Here is an 11,208-nt window from a genome sequence, read left to right as displayed (position 1 = left end):
TTCAAATAGACCAACGTGATGACGAACAAACATGAGGTAGATATCCGTCGGAGAATGAAGAGTGTGCGTGTGTGTGTGTGTGTGTGTGTGTGTGTGTGTGTGTATGTGTGTGTGTGTGTGTGGGTGTGTGTGTGTGTGTGTGTGTGTGTGTGTGTGTGTGTGGCAGCATGTCTGTCGAAAACCACCATTGTGGAATGGTGCACCAAGTTCCGAGCTGGTCGCCCTCATATCGCAAACGTTACCATAACTGAAGTGAGAAACACTCGAGCACCCACCCTATAAACCTGATGTCTGTCCATGCGATTATCTCACCTTCGTTCCCTTAAATGAAGGCCCTGAAGGAATGGCGATTCCTTTAGGAGGAAGATGTGCAGCAGGCATCTGCGGATTTCTTAACGCAGCTGGAGCTGGTGTTTTACAAAGCGGATATCTTCGACCTGGTGATTTTCTCAATGCTTAAGGTGATTTTGCTATTGGGATACCGATTCTGGACCGTACAGCCTACGAACGGAAACTTTTTGATAGCCTATATTAAAAGATGGAGTCATTGACGGGCACTTGGTGTAAAAGAAGAGGCCGGAGTGTGATAAGGTTTACGCGTTTCACGAAAGCAATTCATCTTCAAGTTAATTAAGATTATCGAGCGAGTGTAACGCCACAATGACAATGTTGGTTTTTGAAGCATGAATCTGATAAATGCAGAACGGCAGAAAAGATGTGTGAGACGGGCAAAGGTCAGGGCTGTCTAAGACGTTCACGTCAGAGGATAACGTTTGGCCGGCTGGGGTGGCCGAGCGGCTCTAGGCGCTACAGTCTGGAAGCGCGCGACCGCTACGGTCACAGGTTCGAATCCTACCTCGGGCATGGATGTGTGTGATGTCCGTAGGTTAGTTAGGTTTAAGTAGTTCTAAGTTCTAGGGGACTGATGACCTCAGAAGTTAAGTCCCATAGTGCTCAGAGCCATTTTTTTGATAACTTGTGCCGTCAGTTAGGGAAAGATTAAAGCCGACCCTCGCATTCATGTGAGGCAGACAGCACCACGGGCTCTACCTTTCCATTGGCGGCGTAGTGCGCCGGAATACGCGTTCTCCAACGTTGCTGCTGCAGTTCTCAGACGGCAATAAACGCAAGAGAATATGGCTGTTCCTTCGGCACTTAATGCGGTTTCAGGTGGATGGTATTAAATTCCTTCCGGTGTATTGTCAGAGGAGACGGAACATGAGTGCATCAGTGATACCTAAGACGAAAGTAGCTTCTATTTCATAAAGACACTCTCCTCCTCACCCCTTCTCGCCTCCAACCCTCACACACACACACACACACACACACACACACACACACTGTATTCGAAACAACGGCACCTACGAAGAAAATTATAGACACAGTCTTTCAGAGACACAGAGGATGTACTGCTGGCAATTACCACTGAGAGACGGTGAGTGCTTCCACTTATTGCGTTGTTATGCTACAGTGGAACAGCTGCAAAAGCTGATTTGGAGAAAACGGTGTTGCAGCGTTGTACGACAATCGTCCGATAGAACACGGCCTCAGTTTCGCTTTGATTTGATCCAGCATTTCCGATGGCCTGCATTAGAAAACCTACTATACAGCCCGGATCTCGCGTCAAATGATTTTCATGGTTTTCAATACTTTGAATTGTTAAAGAAGCATCTGGCCAGTTATCGCTTCGCAATCGATATCAGCGCCATGATACCTTGGCTCTCTAGCAGCCTTCGCACACTATCCAGTAAGTGTTTCATCATATTTATTAGCAGCCATAGTCAATATTGTTTGCCTTAACACGGTTACTACCCATTTCATGGGATATGTCACTATCGAAATCTATGTACTAAGCCGCTCCTCAACGTCTAAATGTATGCAGTACGAACTGTGGAACACAGTTTTGTGAATCGTAGAATTACTAATGAAATATGAGCACCGGTACCACGTTTCATGAGCTTCTGCAGTACGCATCTGACACTGATGACACTCGAAATGAAAATATGGCATATCTCTTTTCTTATTTGTCCGAGAATAAACAGCAAGACGGTTGATAAAATTTATGTTTATGTGGTAACTTTCAAACGCACTGCCGTAGTGCGTATCGTAGTTTGTGGAAACATCGCAGTACGCAAAGGATGCTAGTAATTAGTCCAATGCAATGTATGCTCTTCCGCCTGATTCATTACATTGTGAAGCCTTCTTTTGGAGCCTGGACGCTGATTAGGAGATGTTCCCAGGAAAGCTCATCTCTTACGCCTCTACTCGACGACTTTGGGAGTTTCGGACAGTAGTAAGTTTATTACCGTGCTGTTAAGATACCGAAATACTTCTTAAGAAGCTCCTTCCCTGTAGTAATTAACGCTGTCATTAGATTTGCTCTAGAACGCAATCTCTCATTAAAACTTTCCTCTCAACATTTATTATATACTCGAGCGAATACTGAGGCCCTTAAAGGTGAAAGGCAGACTATGCCATTCAGAGTCACCCGAGTTTGCAGTAAAGAATAAAGTCTGCTACGGTACGGCAGAAAAAAGAAGGAAAAAAAGAAAAGGGCAAGCCAGAGTGGTGGCTAACAACTTCAGTAAAAAAAGAAAAGGTAGTTAAAGAAACTTACGCGAATGCAGCCGGCTGACGTCTTCGACTACCGCCGACATTTTGACAGGTGCACATCCTGTCATTTTCAAATCACAAACGCAGGAAGTATGCGCTGTTCAAGGGCTTTAAAACGTTGGTATGTGGAGCAGACCCAGAAAAACAAAACAAAAACGCACACACACATATTAGGCCGTCACCCAAACAGACATGATAGATGTGAAGTGTATTCGCAATTGCCAATTTGGACAAGCGTCAGCTGGGCAATGGAATGACGCCAATGAAAATTTGTGCCGGACTGGGACTCAAAGCCAGATTTCCTGCTTGTCGCAAGCGGTCGCCTTACCATTAACCTATCCGAGCGCAATTCACAGTCTGAGCCAAACTTTTATATGTCATCAACCATATTTCTACAATCTGTACTCTTACTTCTATTGTGTATATTCCCGTACAGGCGAGACACTTTACTTGAAAGTCGCCTGCCCGGTGTCGGCGGGTAAATATGGTATTCAGTGCCTATATTATTTCGAATTGCGGTGCAACGTACCTTTGGACATGCGTGCAAGCATGCATTGTATCGCAATTCGAAACAACACAGGCACTGAAATACGATAAAGATGGTAGACGTCAGAGAGAACGAAAGATGGCTGGCCTCATCGATAGCGAATGACAATAACCGACGGATGAGATCTCATTCACTCTGTCCCTCAGTTTTTCGACTAGGGACAAAGCACGATTCACGCAGAATTCAACCAAAAACCTTCATCTCTATTTATAGAGTAAAAAAAAAGGAGAGGGACAATCTTAATCGTACCTCACCCCTTTGGTTACTGATATTGACTATTGATACTTCAGGCGACTGTCCGCCTCGGTAGTTGCGGGATCACCAGGGCGGTTTGCTAAATGAAGGAGCCCGTGTTCAATTCCCAGCCGGTTCGGAGATTTTCTCCGCTTAGATACTAGGTGGTTGTGTTGTCCTTACTTTCGTATCGTCATAACTGACGTTAGTATTCAGAAGGCTGAATGGATATGGCCCGAAGGCCAATAAATTGAAAAAAAAAAACTGGGTTCTGTCGTCTTTGATTGTGTGGTGTCAGTCGTGTTTACAGAGTATGCATTTGTTTTATGTTTCTGTATATGCTGTGTCTGCCAATGTTTTAAAGTCCCTTGCACAGCGCCTCCTTGCTGCATAAGTTTCTTGAAAATGAGAGGAGTGTTCACCTGTCGAAATAAAAGCGATTGTTGAAGACTTCACCCGACTCCATTCCCGTAAATTATTTGAGCTTTTTACACACCAGAAGAAACTCAAGTTTCACGAAGTAAGGGTTTTTCACACCAGGATGAGCAGTCTTACCAATAGATATTTCTGTATTTACAGCGAATATCAACAGATGAAGGATTATTAGCTGGCTCATAAATATCTGTTCAACACAGTAATCACACAGAATCTCGCAAAGGCAGAATTAGAGCTGGTTCTCGACAGCATAATTAAATGCGCTTATTTAATAGTAAGGCATGTCATACATATAAGCGTATAATTACTGAAATGAGAAACGTCTTTATAATTCAGGCCCAGCATTTTAATGCACTGATTTTAAATGATTCCTTTCGAATACCGTGAATAAATCAGCATATACATGCACATAACCTACTGTTGTTAATTAATTCTTATCAGTTTCTTTCAATTAGATTCTAGTTGCATTTCATAATGATGATAAAAGAAATGTCAGTTTCGTTTATTAGAATAAATTTATGTGAACTACAAATGTGGCATCCAAATCTTACAAAAGAAGAAGTTTAATAAAACACTGAAAAAAGATGTTTTTCGTGTTTTCGAAAACAAAACAAAAAAATGAAAAGGTAATACATTTAATGCATTCCTGCGAAACTGAAATATAAAGAACGATGAAATATTGTTAAACTTCGATAATGTAATTATTCGTATCATATTACAGAAACAACAGAAAATTTAGAAAGAGGTTGATTGAACATCTGATTAATAACAAGTTTAACAGTCCAGCGTTTGTTACTCAGATTGAGCACGAGATTATAGTACCCTAGGCAAGGGATATTTACTAATATTTTCCCAAACTTGGAACGGTACAAAAACATATTTAGATAAGTTGCGAAAGAGGTAAATGGATTCTGTCAAAGCTGAACGCTTCTTTCTTATTTTTCCACATCAGCAACAATTTCTAGGCATTTGTTGCGACCATCAAGTGTACAAGTAAGATAAACTACAATTAAGTTTCTTGTCAAATTAGCAAACACCTGGAGTTCTGTATGGGGGCGGATTATGAATGGAACGGTGACGCGGTAAGTAGGGAAGATCTGCATAAAAGGAAGGTAAATTGCATTGGACATGTGGAACAGGTGACTTGTGTAACTGGTTCATTTAGCAGCAATTAACTGAAGTCAAATAACAATAACAATATGATGGTAGGAAGCCTTGAAAGGCATTAGTAACAGACGAAGTGAGCCACATAAGGCTGTTCGTCAATTACATATGCCACCTAAAACCACTTTGAGAGACAGTAATCATCATCTGAGAAGCCGTAGAGTTATTTGAAACATGGGTCTATTTTAGAACGCTGAATATTCGTCAGGATAATCTCCAGTAGGGCCCACTTATGGAGTTTCTCGGAACGAGCTGATAAAAGAAAAAGACAAAGTTTGCTTATCTCACAATGGTCGATTGATTTCGGCTAAAGTGGAAGCACTGCATCCTAAGATGATTTAGGGTGTAGCTCAGTCGCACCTCTATTTTAGCGTTTCATTTTATTGCTGAAATTATAAACGTATACACGAAGAGACAGTTATGGTGGCACCTCTTTCTGAAACACACTGATGCGAGTCAACAAAAACTACACTAAATATATGTTACGATTTAACATTTCCGATTATATCACAGGTATGTCATAAAGCAACTTATGACCATGTGCTCCATACCATGTGAAGCGACATCTTTAAAAAGTCAGTGACTGGAGATATTCTTCGGCACGTGCTGATATGTACATCTCCACATGCGGCACGAAGATCCGAAGAACATATTTATGATAAATTGTGTGATACTGAGTGTTTAATATGTAGAAAAGACACACACACATTCACATGTAAGGCCACACTGCCTGTTTTCATGTATATACTACTTGCTTTTTTGAGTTGCTATGGAAATGGAAATAATTGTTCTGGAGATCTAACATTTCGCTGCACTCTATTTCCGCGTCAAGCAGCATCACATCCTTCTCCCTGCACTGGATCGCTGTTACTTTCAAAACAGCTTACTTATGAACCCAAGGATTTGCTAGTTTTCTGAGTCACAGCTGCATCTTACTTGAAAAACTGAACTACTCATCGTGGTACAAATGATTTAAGTTCCGATGATCCTGATTTTCACAACAATGGTTTTCTTTAGAAAGGACGGCTTTTGGTAGACAGTAGACCAGCAGTTCACTCTCAGGTGTCTGTATAAGGGGTGGATAAGTGGTGGAACGAAGGAGTATGAAAAGCGTATAAGCGTGTTGCAGGATAGGTTGTGTTGAGAAATAATTGTTAAGAAAAAATTCGATACGTTACGCCGTTTCCGAGTTCATTAGATGATGTCACCAAACGTGTTCTTCGTTTGGTTTCCTGAAGTCGAGCAAGTGAGCGATACAAAAATTGTACACGGGATGGTAGTAAGGATCCAGCCTGAGCCAAAGGCTGACCAGTCTCATGCGCTGTCATATATGCTATGAGAACAACTGACACTGATTGTATCTGGCGGGCGCTTGAATTAGCGCGCTCGCAACAGCCTGATTGGCTAACGTCTGTGCTAATTATCTTGGAAATCGCGCAACGTATCGAATTATTTTCTTAACAACTTTTTCTCAGAAGATCCTTCCCTACTACACGCTTACAGGCTTTTCAGATTCTTTCTGATCAAACCGTATATTTAAAAAGACTATAAATATGCACAGTTAACTAAACGGTTTCAGAAATTCCTTCACCAAAGAAGACGAAGTAAATATTCCATAATTCGAATCTAGAACAATTGTCAATATGATTAACTTAGAAGAAGATATCCTTAGCGTAACGAATGAGCTTAAATCACTTAATAAAACCAATAATCCTGTCAAGATTGTATACCATTCAGCTTCCTTTCAGAGCATGGTGAAATAGTATTTCCATACTTAGCAATCATATACAATCGCTGACTCGTCGAAAGACCCGCACCTAAAGTCTGGAAAGTTACGGAAGTCACACCAATACCCACGAATGGAAATAGAAGTAATCCACTGAATTAAAGACTCATTTCAGAAATGTCGATTTGCAGTAGAATTTTGGGGCAAATACTGTGTACGAACTTTATGAATTACCTCGACGTTAGCGATACATTGTCAAATGGTCATCACAGATTCAGAAAATATTGTTCTCTTCAAACACAACTAGTTCTTTATTGTACGACGTAATGAGTGCTGTCAACAACGGAAGTCAAATTCATTCCATATTTTTACATTTCCGGAAGGCTTTTCACACTGTTCTTCACAAGCGACTTCTTATCCGAAGTGCCTATGGAGAATCGCCCCTGTTGTGCAGCTGAATTCGTGACTTCTTCTCAGGAAGATTACAGTTCGTGGTAACTAACGGAAAGTTATTAAATAAAACACAAATTACATCAGGTGTTTCCCGTGGAAGTGTTATGGTCCCTCAGCTTTTCTCGAGCTACATGAACGACAAAGCAGGCAATGCGAGCAGCTCTCTTTCGTTCCTTGCAGATGATGCTGTCATTAACCGTCTTGTAAAGCTATTAGATGATCAAAACGAATTTCAAAATAGTTTAGACAGGATACTTGCATGGTGCGAAAAGTGGCATTTGACTTTAAATAATGGACAGTGTGAAGTGATCCACATGAGTACTAAAAGAAATCCGCTAAATTTCGGTTATACGATGAATCACGCAAATCTAAATGCTGTAAATTCAGCTAAATACTTGCGTATTACAATTACGAATAAGTTCAACTGGAGCGACTTCATAGGTAATTTTGTGGGGAAAGCAAACCAAAGACTGAAAATTATAGGTACAGCACTGAAAAAAATGCAACAAGTCTACTAGGCCGCTTGCACCAAGCGCGTCCGCCCTTTCTGGAATACCGCAGGGTGGCGTGGCATCCGGATCATAGGGGACTGATGGAAGACATCGAAAAAGTTTGAATAAGAGAAGCTCGTTTTGTATTATCGCGAAATAGGGGAGAGAGTGCCACCAACACGATATGTGAATTCGGGTGGCAATTACTAAAACAACGACATTTCTCGTTGCGGTAGTATCTGCTCGTGAAATTTCAATCACTAACTTTCTCATCCGATTGTGAAAATATTTTGTTGGCGCCTACCTTCATAATGACAAATAATCATCATGAAACAATAGAGAAGTGAAAGCGCGTACAGAAAAATAAGTGCTCGTTTTTCCCACAAGCTGTTCGACAGTGGACAGTAGAGAAACAGTTTGAAGGTGGTTCGATCAGGCCCCTGTCAGGCACTCAAGTGTGAACTGCGCTGTAATCTTGTAGATTTTGATGTAGGAACAGAAACAATTGTTACACATCTATACAGTTTCCTCACATAACTTATACAAACTCAAACTAACAACACCAATTACACGACACGTGCCGAATCGTAACTTGCATCTAAATGAGTGATAAGGAACAACTTCATCAAATCAGTAGAATGTAGAAAAGCATCACACTCACACACTGTGTAATACGTTAATTGGGCGAAGCCTATGACCCGACCTAAGTAACGTCACAAAAACGGTATCAAAGATTCCAAAATGTATTCCGAAGATGCTTTCTAAGCACAAATGAATATCTCTGATGGGAATGAAAGATTCGAAACAATAATCACCACTTCACACACGATAACTACTGTTTCATCTTGGAAATGGAAATGAAGTCGCATCCTTTTTGACAAAGCGTAGGGGGACGATGCGGGAGACCCGCACCACAGTACTACGCAAGATCCTAATGGAGGTGGTGTGCCGTTGCCTTCCTCCGACCGTAATGGGGACGAATGATGATGATGAAGACGACATAACAACACCCAGTCATCTCGGGGCAGGTGAAAATCCCTGACCCCGCCTGGAATCGAAACCGGGACCCCACGAGCGGCGGATTGTTTCATCTTACCAATTAAAAATATAAGCACTTCAGAAGACAAGTAGGACAAGTAGGAAGACGAATATGCAACCTATCGAGATAGCTGCTGTCTTTAATCCGAAGGCTACTTTTTATTCATCTCTTGGTCTGCCTCTACCGTTTTTACCCACACACTTCCTCCCTTTACTAATTTTCACGATATCACGATGTCATCCGATCCCTTTGTTTAGTCACATTGTGGTTTATATTTCTTTTTAAATTCACTTCAGTGCCACTACATTAGTTATTCGATCTATTCATCTACTGTTCAGAATTTTTCTGTAGCACTACATTTTAAAAGCTTCTGTTCTTTTGTTGTCTGGAATGCTTATAGTACCCGCTTCATTCCTGTGCGAGACTACAATAGTACCTAAATTTATATTTACTGTTGAGAAATTTCTCTTCTTCAGGGTTTCTTTTCCTCGTCATTGCCAGTCTACTTTTGGACACACTTTACATCGGCCAACGTGAGTAAATTTGGTGCCCAAATAAGCAAAATCTATCTATTACCTTTACTGTCTCAGTTCCTAAGTTTCCCCAGTACCGCTTAATTTAATTCCACTACATTCCATTACCCTTGTTTTACTTTTGTTGATGTGCAAGTTGCATCCTTCTTTCAAGATACAGGCTCGCCTAAGGACGCGAGGATGGGTAAGAGAAATTAGGACTCATACGGAGGTATACAGACAATAGTTTTCCCGTTTCTCCATTTGTGAAGGGAACTGAAAAGGAAATAACTAGCAGCGGTTCAAGGTACACTCTTCCATGAACTGAATGGAGGCTTGCGGGTTATGGACGTAAATGTTGAAGGAAAATGATGGGTATAAGTAAACACAATCTGAGGTGATTTTATGTTATGGTCGAAAGTGTCCGTTATGTTACACCAGAGTCAACCCCTATCACCAGCAATCTTAGGCTATAAGAAACAAAACACAGTCATAGGGAAGCTGTAGATAAGACCACAAATGAGTGCTTGCAATCAATCTTTGACTGATACAGAGAGTGGTGAATTCAAGAGAATTATAACTTCTTAGACACATCGTTCGGAGCATCAAGTGATGCTTTAGAATCGATATATCTATTTATATCTACAAATATACCCCACAAACTACTGTACTGTGCACAGCAGGGGTAATTTGAACCTGTATTATCGATTTTCTGTCCTATTCCACTCACATATCGCCCAAGAGAAAAATGAGTGGCTATACAGGTCTTACGCTCCCTCTTCCTGTAGTTGATTTCCTTTAGAGATGCGTTGCGTTTTCCCTGAAACCCTGCAAACAAATTCGTCGTTCGTCTTCCCTAATACTGATTTTAATTGTTCATTTCATTTGATATCATTTCTTAGTATTACGCAACGGGACACACTCAAGATGTTCATGTTTCATGTACGAGTTATCAACAGTTGAAAAAGTAACAAGAATAGTGAGACAGACATATCGGGCTTCTCAAAAACAGTATGCAGAATTGGTGGGCTGTACTTTAGACGATACGTGGATGTATGAAAAATTCTGAGCAAAGCGTAACAAAAGTAATGCTACACAGTCCTAGAAACATGAATTACAGTCACAAAATATTTCAAACAACAAAGTTGGCAAAGTGTTTCTGAGATGACGTGCCTTTTATAGGATATTATAAAATGACTGTTACACCCATAATTGGCTCCTTTTAATGAAATGAGTAGGTATATTATGTATAAACTGCCGACTTTATAACTACGTGCAGTAACTGCATCTGCTTGAGTGAGAATAGTTTTGATCGCTGTATGAATATTGTACTTCCGTGATGTACAATGTTTAGTAGAACTTGGCTGTCTGTCTTTATCGCTGTAGTGGTAATATTTACATCAGAACTTAAGAGGTATCGAGAGACGTCGTCCCTCGGTGACTGGCCCCTGGCGACTATGCCGCCCGCAGCACAGTGGCGACACTAGCCACGCCAGCCGAGCGGCGATTCGCTACAGTGCTCCTAGAGAGCGCAGGTGTCGGGAGCTGGCGGCGTTAGGCAGCAACTGCTCACCACGTGCCTGTCAGTCCAGAATAACGGATTGCGTGAGCTTCAATAATTCAGCGAATCTTTCGTTTCCTCAATGTGAAAGGAAAGCTCTTGGGGCTGTAATGTATCCTTTGGCTTGCAGTAAAGAGCAAATGAAAAAGATAAAGGATTAAATATGGTCACAGTATGCAGTGCGTTAGCACTGGTTTGCCTTCCAAAGGACACATTACTACAAAAGCAGTGCCAGAAAATATTGAATTTAAATCTGTACACCAAATATTAATTACTCTGAAAATAAAACAGTCACTACTTACTATTTGATTAATGTATCAGGTCGTGTGTTGACGCTCACACCTTTGTTTGATAAGCGAATCGACTGCGAAAAACATCAATTTAGTTTCCTCCTTAAGTAGTGATAACAGCAAAGTTTTGGACTTCGTAATTA

The sequence above is a fragment of the Schistocerca americana genome, chromosome 1 (assembly GCF_021461395.2).
Source record: "Schistocerca americana isolate TAMUIC-IGC-003095 chromosome 1, iqSchAmer2.1, whole genome shotgun sequence".
Lineage (NCBI taxonomy): Eukaryota > Metazoa > Arthropoda > Insecta > Orthoptera > Acrididae > Schistocerca > Schistocerca americana.
Note: the sequence above shows the minus strand (reverse complement) of the source record.